The sequence below is a fragment of the Salmo trutta genome, unplaced genomic scaffold (genome assembly GCF_901001165.1).
Source record: "Salmo trutta unplaced genomic scaffold, fSalTru1.1, whole genome shotgun sequence".
Taxonomy (NCBI): Eukaryota; Metazoa; Chordata; class Actinopteri; order Salmoniformes; family Salmonidae; genus Salmo; species Salmo trutta.
The window spans coordinates 8,775-25,000 of NW_021822702.1; the positions used below are offsets into that span (position 1 = coordinate 8,775).

General features: G+C 36.8%; 2 non-coding genes across 2 annotated transcripts; both read left to right on the forward strand.

Moving 5' to 3' along the window:
- The first annotated feature begins 14,253 nt into the window (after positions 1 to 14,253).
- On the forward strand, positions 14,254 to 14,326 carry trnam-cau (transfer RNA methionine (anticodon CAU)). The gene has a single exon. It is a non-coding gene; the product is annotated as a tRNA-Met (tRNA).
- Positions 14,327 to 14,599: 273 nt separating this feature from the next.
- trnam-cau (transfer RNA methionine (anticodon CAU)) lies at positions 14,600 to 14,672 on the forward strand. The gene has a single exon. It is a non-coding gene; the product is annotated as a tRNA-Met (tRNA).
- The last annotated feature ends 1,554 nt before the right edge of the window (positions 14,673 to 16,226 follow it).

Here is a 16,226-nt window from a genome sequence, read left to right on the forward strand (position 1 = left end):
TCCAATTTTCTGGAAGCTTGCTTCAGAGCTCGTGTATTTTCTGTATACCAGGGAGCTAGTTTCTTATGACAGATGTTTTTAATTTTTAGGGGTGCAACTGCATCTAGGGTATTGCGCAAGGTTGAATTGAGTTCCTCGGTTAGGTGGTTAACTGATTCTTGTCCTCTGACGTCCTTGGGTAGGCAGAGGGAGTCTGGAAGGGCATCAAGGAATCTTTGGGTTGTCTGAGAATTTATAGCACGACTTTTAATCTTCCTTGGTTGGGGTCTGAGCAGATTATTTGTTGCAATTGTAAACGCAATAAAATGGTGGTCCGATAATCCAGGATTATGAGGAAAAACATTAAGATCCACAACATTTATTCCATGGGACAAAACTAGGTCCAGAGTATGACTGTGGCAGTGAGTAGGTCCAGAAACATGTTGGACAAAACCCACTGAGTCGATGATGGCTCCGAAAGCCTTTTGGAGTGGGTCTGTGGACTTTTCCATGTGAATGTTAAAGTCACCAAAAATTAGAATATTATCTGCTATGACTACAAGATCCGATAGGAATTCAGGGAACTCAGTAAGGAACACTGCATATGGCCCAGGAGGCCTGTAAACAGTAGCTATAAAAAGTGATTGAGTAGGCTGCATAGATTTCATGACTAGAAGCTCAAAAGACGAAAACGTCATTGTTTTTTTTTTTGTAAATTGAAATTTGCTATCGTAAATGTTAGCAACACCTCCGCCTTTGCCGGATGCACGGGGGGTTTGGTCACTAGTGTAACCAGGGGGTGAGGCCTCATTTAACACAGTAAATTCATCAGGCTTAAGCCATGTTTCAGTCAGGCCAATCACATCAAGATTATGATCAGTGATTAGTTCATTGACTATAACTGCCTTGGAAGTGAGGGATCTAACATTAAGTAACCCAATTTTGAGATGTGAAGTATCACAATCTCTTTCAATAATGGCAGGAATGGAGGAGGTCTTTATACTAGTAAGATTACTGAAGCGAACACCGCCATTTTTAATTTTGCCCAACCAAGATCGAGGCACAGACACGGTCTCAATGGGGAAAGCTGAGCTGACTACGCTAACTGTGCTAGTGGCAGACTCCACTAAGCTGGCAGGCTGGCTAACAGCCTGTTGCCTGGCCTGCACCCTATTTCATTGTGGAGCTAGAGGAGTTAGAGCCCTGTCTATGTTCGTAGATAAGATGAGAGCACCCCTCCAGCTAGGATGGAGTCCGTCACTCCTCAGCAGGCCAGGCTTGGTCCTGTTTGTGGGTGAATCCCAGAAAGAGGGCCAGTTATCTACAAATTCTATCTTTTGGGAGGGGCAGAAAACAGTTTTCATCCAGCGATTGAGTTGTGAGACTCTGCTGTAGAGCTCATCACTCCCCCTAACTGGGAGGGGGCCAGAGACAATTACTCGATGCCGACACATCTTTCTAGCTGATTTACACGCTGAAGCTATATTGCGCTTGGTGACCTCTGACTGTTTCATCCTAACATCGTTGGTGCCGACGTGGATAACAATATCTCTATACTCTCTACACTCGCCAGTTTTAGCTTTAGCCAGCACCGTCTTTAGATTAGCCTTAACGTCGGTAGCCCTGCCCCCTGGTAAACAGTGTATGATCGCTGAATGATTAGTTTTAAGTCTAATACTGCGGGTAATGGAGTCGCCAATGACTAGGGTTTTCAATTTGTCAGAGCTAATGGTGGGAGCCGTCGGCGTCTCAGACCCCACAGCGGGAGGAGCAGAGACCAGAGAAGTCTCGGCCTCCGACTCCGACTCGCTTAACGGGGAGAACCGGTTGAAAGTTTCTGTCGGCTGAATAAGCGACACCGGTTGAGCATTCCTACAGCGTTTCCCTCCAGAAGCCATGAGAAAGATGTCCGGCTGCGGGGACCGTGCGAGGGGGTTTATACTAACGTTACTATCTGTACTTGCTGGTGGCACAGACGCTGTTTCATCCTTTCCTACACTGAAATGACCCTTGCCTAACGATTGCGTCTGAAGCTGGGCTTGCAGCACAGCTATCCTTGCCGTAAGGCGATCGTTCTCCTGTATATTATGAGTACAACGACTGCAATTAGAAGGCATCATGTTAATGTTACTTAGCTTCGGCTGTTTGAAGTCCTGACGAACCATGTCCAGATAAAACCTCCGGGGTAGGAAAGTTGAATGAAAAAAAAAGTTGAGTGAGGGAAAAAGTAAAAATATACGGTAATGAAAAAGTAAAAACCGTCAGGTAGCAAAGTAAAAACGCACAACAGCGTAAACAAGTCTGCAAGTTGTGACCGGAAGCAGGAAAACTCATGCCGAACTATCGACATTCTGGAGAGGCCTAAAAAAAACATTTTAAAACCATTTTCACAAAAAATTGCAGATTTCTATTTTTGTAACCAAAAACGATGACTTCGATCATGCCGAACTATTGTCATTCTGGACAGGCCTAAAAAAACATTTTAAAACCATTTTCACAGAAAATTGCAGATTTCTATTTTTGTCACCAAAAACGATGACTCCGATCATGCCGAACTAGCGACATTTTGGACAGGCCTAAAAAAAAATCATTTTAGAACCATTTCCACAAAAAAAGCTCAGATTTTTTTTCTTCATTTTTTGACACAAAAACAGTGACCCCGGTCATGCCGAACTATCGACATTCTGGACAGGCCTAAAAAAACATTTTATAACAATTTACACAAAAAAGATCAGATTTTATTTTTTCCTTTTTTGACACAAAAACAGTGACCACGGTCATGCCTAACTATCGACATTCTGGAGAGGCCTAAAAAAACATTTTAAAACCATTTTCACAAAAAATTGCAGATTTCTATTTTTGTCACCAAAAACGATGACTTCGATCATGCCGAACTATCGCCATTCTGGACAGGCCTAAAAAAAATCATTTTAGAACCATTTTCACAAAAAAAGCTCAGATTCTTTTTTTTTCTTCATTTTTTGACACAAAAACAGTGACCCCGGTCATGCCAAACTATCGACATTCTGGAGAGGCCTAAAAAAACATTTTAAAACCATTTTCACAAAAAATTGCAGATTTCTATTTTTGTCACCAAAAACGATGACTCCGATCATGCCGAACTATCGACATTCTGGAGAGGCCTAAAAAAACATTTTAGAACAATTTTCACAAAAAATTGCAGATTTCTATTTTTGTCACCAAAAACGATGACTTCGATCATGCCGAACTATCGCCATTCTGGACAGGCCTAAAAAAACATTTTATAACAATTTTCACAAAAAATTGCAGATTTCTATTTTTGTCACCAAAAACGATGACTCCGATCATGCCGAACTAGCGACATTTTGGACAGGCCTAAAAAAAAACATTTTAGAACCATTTTCACAAAAAAAGCTCAGATTTTTTTTTTTCATTTTTTGACACAAAAACAGTGACCCCGGTCATGCCGAACTAGCGACATTCTGGACAGGCCTAAAAAACCAATTTTAAAACCATTTTCACAAAAAATTGCAGATTTCTATTTTTGTCACCAAAAACGATGACTCCGATCATGCCGAACTAGTGACATTTTGGACAGGCCTAAAAAAAAATCATTTTAGAACCATTTCCACAAAAAAAGCTCAGATTTGTTTTTTTCATTTTTTGACACAAAAACAGTGACCCCGGTCATGCCGAATTATCGACATTCTGGACAGGCCTAAAAAAACATTTTATAACAATTTACACAAAAAAGATCAGATTTTCTTTTTTCCTTTTTTGACACAAAAACAGTGACCACGGTCATGCCGAACTAGCGACATTCTGGAGAGGCCTAAAAAAACATTTTAAAACAATTTTCACAAAAAATTGCAGATTTCTATTTTTGTCACCAAAAACGATGACTCCGATCATGCCGAACTAGCGACATTTTGGACAGGCCTAAAAAAAACATTTTAGAACCATTTTCACAAAAAATTGCAGATTTCTATTTTTGTCACCAAAAACGATGACTCCGATCATGCCGAACTAGCGACATTTTGGACAGGCCTAAAAAAAATCATTTTAGAACCATTTTCACAAAAAAAGCTCAGATTTTTTTTTTTTCTTCATTTTTTGACACAAAAACAGTGACCCCGGTCATGCCGAACTATCGACATTCTGGACAGGCCTAAAAAAACATTTTATAACAATTTACACAAAAAAAGATCAGTTTTTCTTTTTTCCTTTTTTGATACAAAAACAGTGACCACGGTCATGCCGAACTATGGAAATTCTGGAGAGGCCTAAAAAAACATTTATAACAATTTACACAAAAAAGATCAGATTTTCTTTTTTCATTTTTTGACACAAAAACAGTGACCCCGGTCATGCCGAAGTAGCGACATTCTGGACAGGCCTAAAAAAAAAAATTTAAAACCATTTTAACAAAAAATTGCAGATTTCTATTTTGTCCCTAAAAACGATGACTCTGATCAAGCCGAAAAAGCGACATTCTGGACAGGCCTAAAAAAAATTTAAAACCATTTTCACAAAAAATTGCAGATTTTTTTTTTTCATTTTCGTGACACAAAAACAGTGACCCCGGTCATGCCGAACTAGCGACATTCTGGACAGGCCTAAAAAAAAACATTTTAAAACCATTTTCACAAAAAATTGCAGATTTCTATTTTTGTCACCAAAAACGATGACTCCGATCATGCCGAACTAGCGACATTTTGGACAGGCCTAAAAAAAATCATTTTAGAACCATATTCACAAAAAAATCTCAGATTTTTTTTTTTCATTTTTTGACACAAAAACAGTGACCCCGGTCATGCCGAACTATCGACATTCTGGACAGGCCTAAAAAAACATTTTATAACAATTTACACAAAAAAGATCAGATTTTATTTTTTCCTTTTTTGACACAAAAACAGTGACCACGGTCATGCCTAACTATCGACATTCTGGAGAGGCCTAAAAAAACATTTTAAAACCATTTTCACAAAAAATTGCAGATTTCTATTTTTGTCACCAAAAACGATGACTTCGATCATGCCGAACTATCGCCATTCTGGATAGGCCTAAAAAAACATTTTATAACAATTTTCACAAAAAATTGCAGATTTCTATTTTTGTCACCAAAAACGATGACTCCGATCATGCCGAACTATCGCCATTCTGGACAGGCCTAAAAAAACATTTTATAACAATTTTCACAAAAAATTGCAGATTTCTATTTTTGTCACCAAAAACGACGACTCCGATCATGCCGAAATATCGACATTTTGGACAGGCCTAAAAAAAATCATTTTAGAACCATTTTCACAAAAAAAGCTCAGATTTTTTTTTTTTCTTCATTTTTTGACACAAAAACAGTGACCCCGGTCCTGCCGAACTAGCGACATTCTGGACAGGCCTAAAAAAACCATTTTAAAACCATTTTCACAAAAAATTGCAGATTTCTATTTTTGTCACCAAAAACGATGACTCCGATCATGCCGAACTAGTGACATTTTGGACAGGCCTAAAAAAAAATCATTTTAGAACCATTTCCACAAAAAAAGCTCAGATTTGTTTTTTTCATTTTTTGACACAAAAACAGTGACCCCGGTCATGCCGAAGTATCGACATTCTGGAGAGGCCTAAAAAAACGTTTTATAACAATTTTCACAAAAATTGCAGATTTCTATTTTTGTCACCAAAAACGATGACTCCGATCATGCCGAACTATCGACATTCTGGAGAGGCCTAAAAAAAACATTTTAAAACCATTTTCACAAAAAATTGCAGATTTCTATTTTTGTCACCAAAAACGATGACTTCGATCATGCCGAACTATCGCCATTCTGGACAGGCCTAAAAAAACATTTTAAAACCATTTTCACAAAAAATTGCAGATTTCTATTTTTGTCACCAAAAACGATGACTTCGATCATGCCGAACTATCGCCATTCTGGACAGGCCTAAAAAAAATCATTTTAGAACCATTTTCACAAAAAAAGCTCAGATTCTTTTTTTTTCTTCATTTTTTGACACAAAAACAGTGACCCCGGTCATGCCAAACTATCGACATTCTGGACAGGCCTAAAAAAACATTTTATAACAATTTACACAAAAAAAGATCAGTTTTTCTTTTTTCCTTTTTTGACACAAAAACAGTGACCACGGTCATGCCGAACTATCTAAATTCTGGAGAGGCCTAAAAAAAACATTTTATAACAATTTACACAAAAAAGATCAGATTTTCTTTTTTCATTTTTTGACACAAAAACGATGACTCTGATCAAGCCGAAAAAGCGACATTCTGGACAGGCTTAAAAAAAAACTTTTAAAACCATTTTCACAAAAAATTGCAGATTTCTATTTTTGTCACCAAAAACGATGACTTCGATCATGCCGAACTATCGCCATTCTGGACAGGCCTAAAAAAACATTTTATAACAATTTTCACAAAAAAATGCAGATTTCTATTTTTGTCACCAAAAACGATGACTCCGATCATGCCGAACTAGCGACATTTTGGACAGGCCTAAAAAAAATAATTTTAGAACCATTTTCACAAAAAAAGCTCTGATTTTTTTTTTTCTTCATTTTTTGACACAAAAACAGTGACCCTGGTCATGCCGAACTATCAACATTCTGGACAGGCCTAAAAAAACATTTTATAACAATTTACACAAAAAAAGATCAGTTTTTCTTTTTTCCTTTTTTGACACAAAAACAGTGACCACGGTCATGCCCAACTATCGACATTCTGGAGAGGCCTAAAAAAACATTTTAAAACCATTTTCACAAAAAATTGCAGATTTCTATTTTTGTCACCAAAAACGATGACTTCGATCATGCCGAACTATCGCCATTCTGGACAGGCCTAAAAAAAACATTTTATAACAATTTTCACAAAAAATTGCAGATTTCTATTTTTGTCACCAAAAACGATGACTCCGATCATGCCGAACTAGCGACATTTTGGACAGGCCTAAAAAAAATCATTTTAGAACCATTTTCACAAAAAAAGCTCAGATTTTTTTTTTTTCTTCATTTTTTGACACAAAAACAGTGACCCCGGTCATGCCGAACTATCGACATTCTGGACAGGCCTAAAAAAACATTTATAACAATTTACACAAAAAAGATCAGTTTTTCTTTTTTCCTTTTATGACACAAAAACAGTGACCCCGGTCATGCCGAAGTAGCGACATTCTGGACAGGCCTAAAAAAAAATTTTTAAAACCATTTTCACAAAAAATTGCAGATTTCTATTTTCTCCCTAAAAACGATGACTCTGATCAAGCCGAAAAAGCGACATTCTGGACAGGCCTAAAAAAAATTTTTAAAACCATTTTCACAAAAAATTGCAGATTTTTTTGTTTCATTTTCGTGACACAAAAACAGTGACCCCGGTCATGCCGAACTAGAGACATTCTGGACAGGCCTAAAAAAAAACATTTTAGAACCATTTTCACAAAAAAAGCTCAGATTTTTGTTTTTTCATTTTTTGACACAAAAACAGTGACCCTGGTCATGCCGAACTAGCGACATTCTGGACAGGCCTAAAAAAAACATTTTAAAACCATTTTCACAAAAAATTGCAGATTTCTATTTTTGTCACCAAAAACGATGACTCCGATCATGCCGAACTAGCGACATTTTGGACAGGCCTAAAAAAAAATCATTTTAGAACCATTTCCACAAAAAAAGCTCAGATTTTTTTTCTTCATTTTTTGACACAAAAACAGTGACCCCGGTCATGCCGAACTATCGACATTCTGGACAGGCCTAAAAAAACATTTTATAACAATTTACACAAAAAAGATCAGATTTTATTTTTTCCTTTTTTGACACAAAAACAGTGACCACGGTCATGCCTAACTATCGACATTCTGGAGAGGCCTAAAAAAACATTTTAAAACCATTTTCACAAAAAATTGCAGATTTCTATTTTTGTCACCAAAAACGATGACTTCGATCATGCCGAACTATCGCCATTCTGGATAGGCCTAAAAAAACATTTTATAACAATTTTCACAAAAAATTGCAGATTTCTATTTTTGTCACCAAAAACGATGACTCCGATCATGCCGAACTATCGACATTCTGGAGAGGCCTAAAAAAAACATTTTAAAACCATTTTCACAAAAAATTGCAGATTTCTATTTTTGTCACCAAAAACGATGACTTCGATCATGCCGAACTATCGCCATTCTGGACAGGCCTAAAAAAACATTTTATAACAATTTTCACAAAGAATTGCAGATTTCTATTTTTGTCACCAAAAACGACGACTCCGATCATGCCGAAATAGCGACATTTTGGACAGGCCTAAAAAAAATCATTTTAGAACCATTTCCACAAAAAAAGCTCAGATTTTTTTTCTTCATTTTTTGACACAAAAACAGTGACCCCGGTCATGCCGAACTATCGACATTCTGGACAGGCCTAAAAAAACATTTTATAACAATTTACACAAAATAGATCAGATTTTATTTTTTCCTTTTTTGACACAAAAACAGTGACCACGGTCATGCCTAACTATCGACATTCTGGAGAGGCCTAAAAAAACATTTTAAAACCATTTTCACAAAAAATTGCAGATTTCTATTTTTGTCACCAAAAACGATGACTTCGATCATGCCGAACTATCGCCATTCTGGATAGGCCTAAAAAAACATTTTATAACAATTTTCACAAAAAATTGCAGATTTCTATTTTTGTCACCAAAAACGATGACTCCGATCATGCCGAACTATCGACATTCTGGACAGGCCTAAAAAAAAACATTTTAAAACCATTTTCACAAAAAATTGCAGATTTCTATTTTTGTCACCAAAAACGATGACTTCGATCATGCCGAACTATCGCCATTCTGGACAGGCCTAAAAAAACATTTTATAACAATTTTCACAAAAAATTGCAGATTTCTATTTTTGTCACCAAAAACGACGACTCCGATCATGCCGAAATAGCGACATTTTGGACAGGCCTAAAAAAAATCATTTTAGAACCATTTTCACAAAAAAAGCTCAGATTTTTTTTTTTCATTTTTTGACACAAAAACAGTGACCCCGGTCCTGCCGAACTAGCGACATTCTGGACAGGCCTAAAAAAAACATTTTAAAACCATTTTCACAAAAAATTGCAGATTTCTATTTTTGTCACCAAAAACGATGACTCCGATCATGCCGAACTAGTGACATTTTGGACAGTCCTAAAAAAAAATCATTTTAGAACCATTTCCACAAAAAAAGCTCAGATTTGTTTTTTTCATTTTTTGACACAAAAACAGTGACCCCGGTCATGCCGAAGTATCGACATTCTGGAGAGGCCTAAAAAAACATTTTAAAACCATTTTCACAAAAAATTGCAGATTTCTATTTTTGTCACCAAAAACAATGACTTCGATCATGCCGAACTATCGCCATTCTGGACAGGCCTAAAAAAACGTTTTATAACAATTTTCACAAAAAATTGCAGATTTCTATTTTTGTCACCAAAAACGATGACTCCGATCATGCCGAACTATCGACATTCTGGAGAGGCCTAAAAAAAACATTTTAAAACCATTTTCACAAAAAATTGCAGATTTCTATTTTTGTCACCAAAAACGATGACTTCGATCATGCCGAACTATCGCCATTCTGGACAGGCCTAAAAAAAATCATTTTAGAACCATTTTCACAAAAAAAGCTCAGATTCTTTTTTTTTCTTCCTTTTTTGACACAAAAACAGTGACCACGGTCATGCCGAACTATCGAAATTCTGGAGAGGCCTAAAAAAAACATTTTATAACAATTTACACAAAAAAGATCAGATTTTCTTTTTTCATTTTTTGACACAAAAACGATGACTCTGATCAAGCCGAAAAAGCGACATTCTGGACAGGCCTAAAAAAAAACTTTTAAAACCATTTTCACAAAAAATTGCAGATTTCTATTTTTGTCACCAAAAACGATGACTTCGATCATGCCGAACTATCGCCATTCTGGACAGGCCTAAAAAAACATTTTATAACAATTTTCACAAAAAATTGCAGATTTCTATTTTTGTCACCAAAAACGATGACTCCGATCATGCCGAACTAGCGACATTTTGGACAGGCCTAAAAAAAACATTTTAGAACCATTTTCACAAAAAAGCTCCGATTTTTTTTTTCTTCATTTTTTGACACAAAAACAGTGACCCCGGTCATGCCGAACTATCGACATTCTGGACAGGCCTAAAAAAACATTTTATAACAATTTACACAAAAAAGATCAGATTTTCTTTTTTCATTTTCGTGACACAAAAACAGTGACCCCGGTCATGCCGAACTAGCGACATTCTGGACAGGCCTAAAAAAATAAAAATAAAACCATTTTCACAAAAAATTGCAGATTTCTATTTTGTCCCTAAAAACGATGACTCTGATCAAGCCGAAAAAGCGACATTCTGGACAGGCCTAAAAATTTTTTTTTTTTAATTTTCACAAAAAATTGCTGATTTTTTTGTTTCATTTTCGTGACACAAAAACAGTGACCCAGGTCATGCCGAACTATCGACATTCTGGACAGGCCTAAAAAAAGTTTACACAAAAAAGAAAAAAAAATGAAGAAAAAAAAACCAGAGCTTTTTTTGTGAAAATGGTTCTAAAATGTTTTTTAGGCCTGTCCAGAATGTCGATAGTTCGGCATGAACGGAGTCATCGTTTTTGGTGACAAAAATAGAAATCTGGAATTTTTGGTGAAAATGGTTTTAAAATGTTTTTTTAGGCCTGTCCAGTATGTCGCTAGTTCGGCATGACCGGGGTCACTGTTTTTGTGTTACGAAAATGAAAAAAAAAATCTGCAATTTTTTGTGAAAATGGTTTTAAATTTTTTTTTAGGCCTGTCCAGAATGTCGCTTTTTCGGCATGATCGGAGTCATCGTTTTTAGGGAGAAAATAGAAATTTGCAATTTTTTGTGAAAATGGTTTTACATTATTTTTTTTAGGCCTGTCCAGAATGTCGCTAGTTCGGCATGACCGGGGTCACTGTTTATGTGTCACGAAAATTAAAACAAAAAATCAGCAATTTTTTGTGAAAATGTTTATAAAATGTTTTTTTAGGCCTGTCCAGAATGTCGCTAGTTCGGCATGACCGGGGTCACTGTTTTTGTGTCACGAAAATGAAAAAAAAATCTGCAATTTTTTGTGAAAATGGTTTTAAATTTTTTTTTAGGCCTGTCCAGAATGTCGCTTTTTCAGCATGATCGGAGTCATCGTTTTTAAGGACAAAATAGAAATCTGTAATTTTTTGTGAAAATGGTTTTACATTTTTTTTTTTAGGCCTGTCCAGAATGTCGCTAGTTCGGCATGACCGGGGTCACTGTTTATGTGTCACGAAAATTAAAACAAAAAATCTGCAATTTTTTGTGAAAATGGTTTTAAAATGGTTTTTTTTTAGGCCTGTCCAGAATGTCGCTAGTTCGGCATGACCGGAGTCATCGTTTTTAGGGTCAAAATAGAAATCTGCAATTTTGTGTGAAAATGGTTTTACATTATTTTTTTTAGGCCTGTCCAGAATGTCGCTAGTTCGGCATGACCGGGGTCACTGTTTATGTGTCACGAAAATTAAAACAAAAAATCAGCAATTTTTTGTGAAAATGTTTATAAAATGTTTTTTTAGGCCTGTCCAGAATGTCGCTAGTTCGGCATGACCGGGGTCACTGTTTTTGTGTCACGAAAATGAAAAAAAAATCTGCAATTTTTTGTGAAAATGGTTTAAAAAATTTTTTTAGGCCTGTCCAGAATGTCGCTTTTTCAGCATGATCGGAGTCATCGTTTTTAAGGACAAAATAGAAATCTGTAATTTTTTGTGAAAATGGTTTTACATTTTTTTTTTTAGGCCTGTCCAGAATGTCGCTAGTTCGGCATGACCGGGGTCACTGTTTATGTGTCACGAAAATTAAAACAAAAAATCTGCAATTTTTTGTGAAAATGGTTTTAAAATGGTTTTTTTTAGGCCTGTCCAGAATGTCGCTAGTTCGGCATGACCGGAGTCATCGTTTTTAGGGTCAAAATAGAAATCTGCAATTTTGTGTGAAAATGGTTTTACATTATTTTTTTTAGGCCTGTCCAGAATGTCGCTAGTTCGGCATGACCGGGGTCACTGTTTATGTGTCACGAAAATTAAAACAAAAAATCAGCAATTTTTTGTGAAAATGTTTATAAAATGTTTTTTTAGGCCTGTCCAGAATGTCGCTAGTTCGGCATGACCGGGGTCACTGTTTTTGTGTCACGAAAATGAAAAAAAAATCTGCAATTTTTTGTGAAAATGGTTTAAAAAAAATTTTTAGGCCTGTCCAGAATGTCGCTTTTTCAGCATGATCGGAGTCATCGTTTTTAAGGACAAAATAGAAATCTGTAATTTTTTGTGAAAATGGTTTTACATTTTTTTTTTTAGGCCTGTCCAGAATGTCGCTAGTTCGGCATGACCGGGGTCACTGTTTATGTGTCACGAAAATTAAAACAAAAAATCAGCAATTTTTTGTGAAAATGTTTATAAAATGTTTTTTTAGGCCTGTCCAGAATGTCGCTAGTTCGGCATGACCGGGGTCACTGTTTGTGTCACGAAAATGAAAATAAAATATCTGCAATTTTTTGTGAAAATTGTTATAAAATGTTTTTTAGGCCTGTCCAGAATGTCGCTAGTTCGGCATGAACGGGATCACTGTTTTTGTGTCAAAAAATGAAAAAAGAAAATCTGAGCTTTTTTGGGAAAATGGTTCTAAAATGTTTTTTTTTAGGCCTGTCCAAAATGTCGCTAGTTCGGCATGATCGGAGTCATCGTTTTTGGTGACAAAAATAGAAATCTGGAATTTTTGGTGAAAATGGTTTTAAAATGTTTTTTTAGGCCTGTCCAGAATGTCGCTAGTTCGGCATGACCGGGGTCACTGTTTTTGTGTCACGAAAATGAAAAAAAAATCTGCAATTTTTTGTGAAAATGGTTTTAATTTTTTTTTTTAGGCCTGTCCAGAATGTCGCTTTTTCAGCATGATTGGAGTCATCGTTTTTAAGGACAAAATAGAAATCTGCAATTTTTTGTGAAAATGGTTTTACATTTTTTTTTTAGGCCTGTCCAGAATGTCGCTAGTTCGGCATGACCGGGGTCACTGTTTATGTGTCACGAAAATTAAAACAAAAAATCTGCAATTTTTTGTGAAAATGGTTTTAAAATTGTTTTTTTTAGGCCTGTCCAGAATGTCGCTAGTTCGGCATGACCGGGGTCACTGTTTATGTGTCACGAAAATTAAAACAAAAAATCTGCAATTTTTTGTGAAAATGGTTTTAAAATTGTTTTTTTTAGGCCTGTCCAGAATGTCGCTAGTTCGGCTTGACCGTGGTCACTGTTTTTGTGTAAAAAATGAAGAAAAAAAAATCTGAGCTGTTTTTTTTAGGCCACTCCCAGGACTTCTATTTCAATAACAAATGTAGGTTTGGTGCCAAATAATCCATCGTTATGTTCCATCAGCGACGTTTTGTTCGTGCGTTCTAGACACTATCAGAATGGTAAATCACGGTCGGGCGCATGGCGCATAACGTGACAAAAAAATTCTAAATATTCCATTACCGTACTTCGAAGCATGTCAACCGCTGTTTAAAATCAATTCTTATGCAATTTATCTCGTAGAAAAGCGATAATATTCCGACCGGGAATCTGCGTGTCTGTAAACTGATGGAAAAAGAGAAAGACGGGGGCGGGGCGGGGCAGGTCACGCGCCTAAGCCTTTGTCCTCTGATAGACCACTTAGCAAAAGCTCTCCTGTGTTTCAGCCAGGGCTTTGAATTACGTCATTTCTGTTTTTCCCGGGCTCTGAGAGCCCATTGGAGACGTGCGAAGTGTCACGTAACAGCAGAGATCCCTTGTAATAGATAGAGAGAATCAACAAGGGGAGAAAATGGTCAGACAGGGTACTTCCTGAACAGAATCTTCTCAGGTTTTGGCCTGCCAAATGAGTTCTGTTATACTCACAGACACCATTCAAACAGTTTTAGAAACTTTGGAGTGTTTTCTATCCACAGCTAATAATTATATGCATATTCTAGTTTCTGGGCAGGACAAATAATCAGATTAAATCGGGTACGTTTTTTATCCAGCCGTGAAAATACTGCCCCCTAGCCATAAGAGGTTAAGGTCCATATCGATTTTGATAACTTTAGAATTAAAATAATGTTGATTTTTCAGGTGTTGTGGACTTTCAGACCATACATTTTGGCACGGTGCTGACAACGTCACTGTCAAAAAGTGAAGGTCGGTATCGATAATTTTTTCTTTAGATTTGTTGATGAAATGTGCCTCGTTAGCGCAGTAGGTAGCGCGTCAGTCTCATAATCTGAAGGTCGTGAGTTCGATCCTCACACGGGGCAGCAAAGCTTTTAAAAAGACAGTGTTGTCTGAAGATTAAGTGAAAATTAATTCTCTTTGGTTTTGGACTTTCAGACAATACATACTTTTGTCACGGTGGAAACCACATCTTAAGGTCCATATTGATATTGATAACTTTAGAATTAAAATAATGTTGATTTTTCAGGGGTTGTGGACTTTCAGACCATACATTTTGGCACGGTGCTTACAACGTCACTGTCAAAAAGTGAAGGTCGGTATCGATCATTTTTTCTTTAGATTTGTTGATGATATATGCCTCGTTAGCGCAGTAGATAGTGCGTCAGTCTCATAATCTGAAGGTCGTGAGTTCGATCCTCATACGGGGCAGCAAAGCTTTTAACTTGTTGGGGATAGGGGGCAGTATTTGCACGGCCGGATAAAAAACGTACCCGATTTAATCTGGTTACTACTCCTGCCCAGTAACTAGAATATGCATATAATTATTGGCTTTGGATAGAAAACACCCAAAAGTTTCTAAAACTGTTTGAATGGTGTCTGTGAGTATAACAGAACTCCTATGGCAGGCAAAAACCTGAGAAGCTTTCATGCAGGAAGTGGCCTGTCTGACAAGGTGTTGTTGTTCTTGCTTCTGTTTATTGAAGAGTCAGGATCTTAGCTGTAACGTGACACTTCCTACGGCTCCAATAGGCTCTCAGAGCCCGGGAAAAACCTGAACGATGACGAGGCAGCCTCAGGCTGAAACTCATAATCGCCTTTGCCAAGTGGCCGATCAGAGGACAAAGGGCTTAGGCGCGTGCCTGATTCGACCCTGTGCTGTATTTTCTTTCGGCTGTTTACCTAATTGCAGATTCCCGGTCGGAATATTATCGCTTTTTTACGAGAAAAATTGCATAAAAATTGATTTTAAACAACGGTTGACATGCTTCGAAGTACGGGAATGAAATATTTAGAAATCTTTTGTTGCGAAATGCGCCGTGCGCATGACCGTTATTTACCATTGGGATAGTGTCTAGAACGCACGAACAAAACGTCGCTGTTGGAACATAACTATGGATTATTTTGGACCAAACCTACATTTGTTATTGAAGTAGAAGTCCTGGGAGTGCATTCTGACGAAGAGCAGGAAAGGTAATCAAACTTTTCTAATCGTAAATCTGACTTTGGTGAAGGCTAAACTTGGTGGGTGTCTAAATAGCTAGCCCTGTGATGCCGGGCTATCTACTTAGAATATTGCAAAATGTGCTTTCACCGAAAAGCTATTTTAAAATCGGACATATCGAGTGCATAGAGGAGTAATGTATCTATAATTCTTAAAATAATTGTTATGCTTTTTGTGAACGTTTATGGTGAGTCATTTAGTAAATTGTTAGTAAATTCGCCTGAAGTTTGCGGGGGGTATGCTAGTTCTGAACGTCACATGCTAATGTAAAAAGCTGGTTTTTGATATAAATATGAACTTGATTGAACAAAACATGCATGTATTGTATAACATAATGTCCTAGGTGTGTCATCTGATGAAGATCATCAAAGGTTAGTGCTGCATTTAGCTGTCTTCTGGGTTTTTGTGACATTATATGCTAGCTTGAAAAATGGGTGTCTGATTATTTCTGGCTGTGTACTCTGCTGACATAATCTACTGTTTTGCTTTCGTTGTAAAGCCTTTTTGAAATCGGACAGTGTGGTTAGATTAACGAGAGTCTTGTCTTTAAATAGCTGTAAAATAGTCATATGTTTGAGAAATTGAAGTAATAGCATTTCAAAGGTATTTGAAAATCACGCCACAGGATTCAACTGGCTATTACGTAGGTGGGACGAATTCGTCCCGCCGGTCCTAGAGAGGTTAAAAAAACAGTGTTGTCTGAAGATGAAGTGAAAATTAATTGTCTTTGGTTTTGGACTTTCAGACAATACATACTTTTG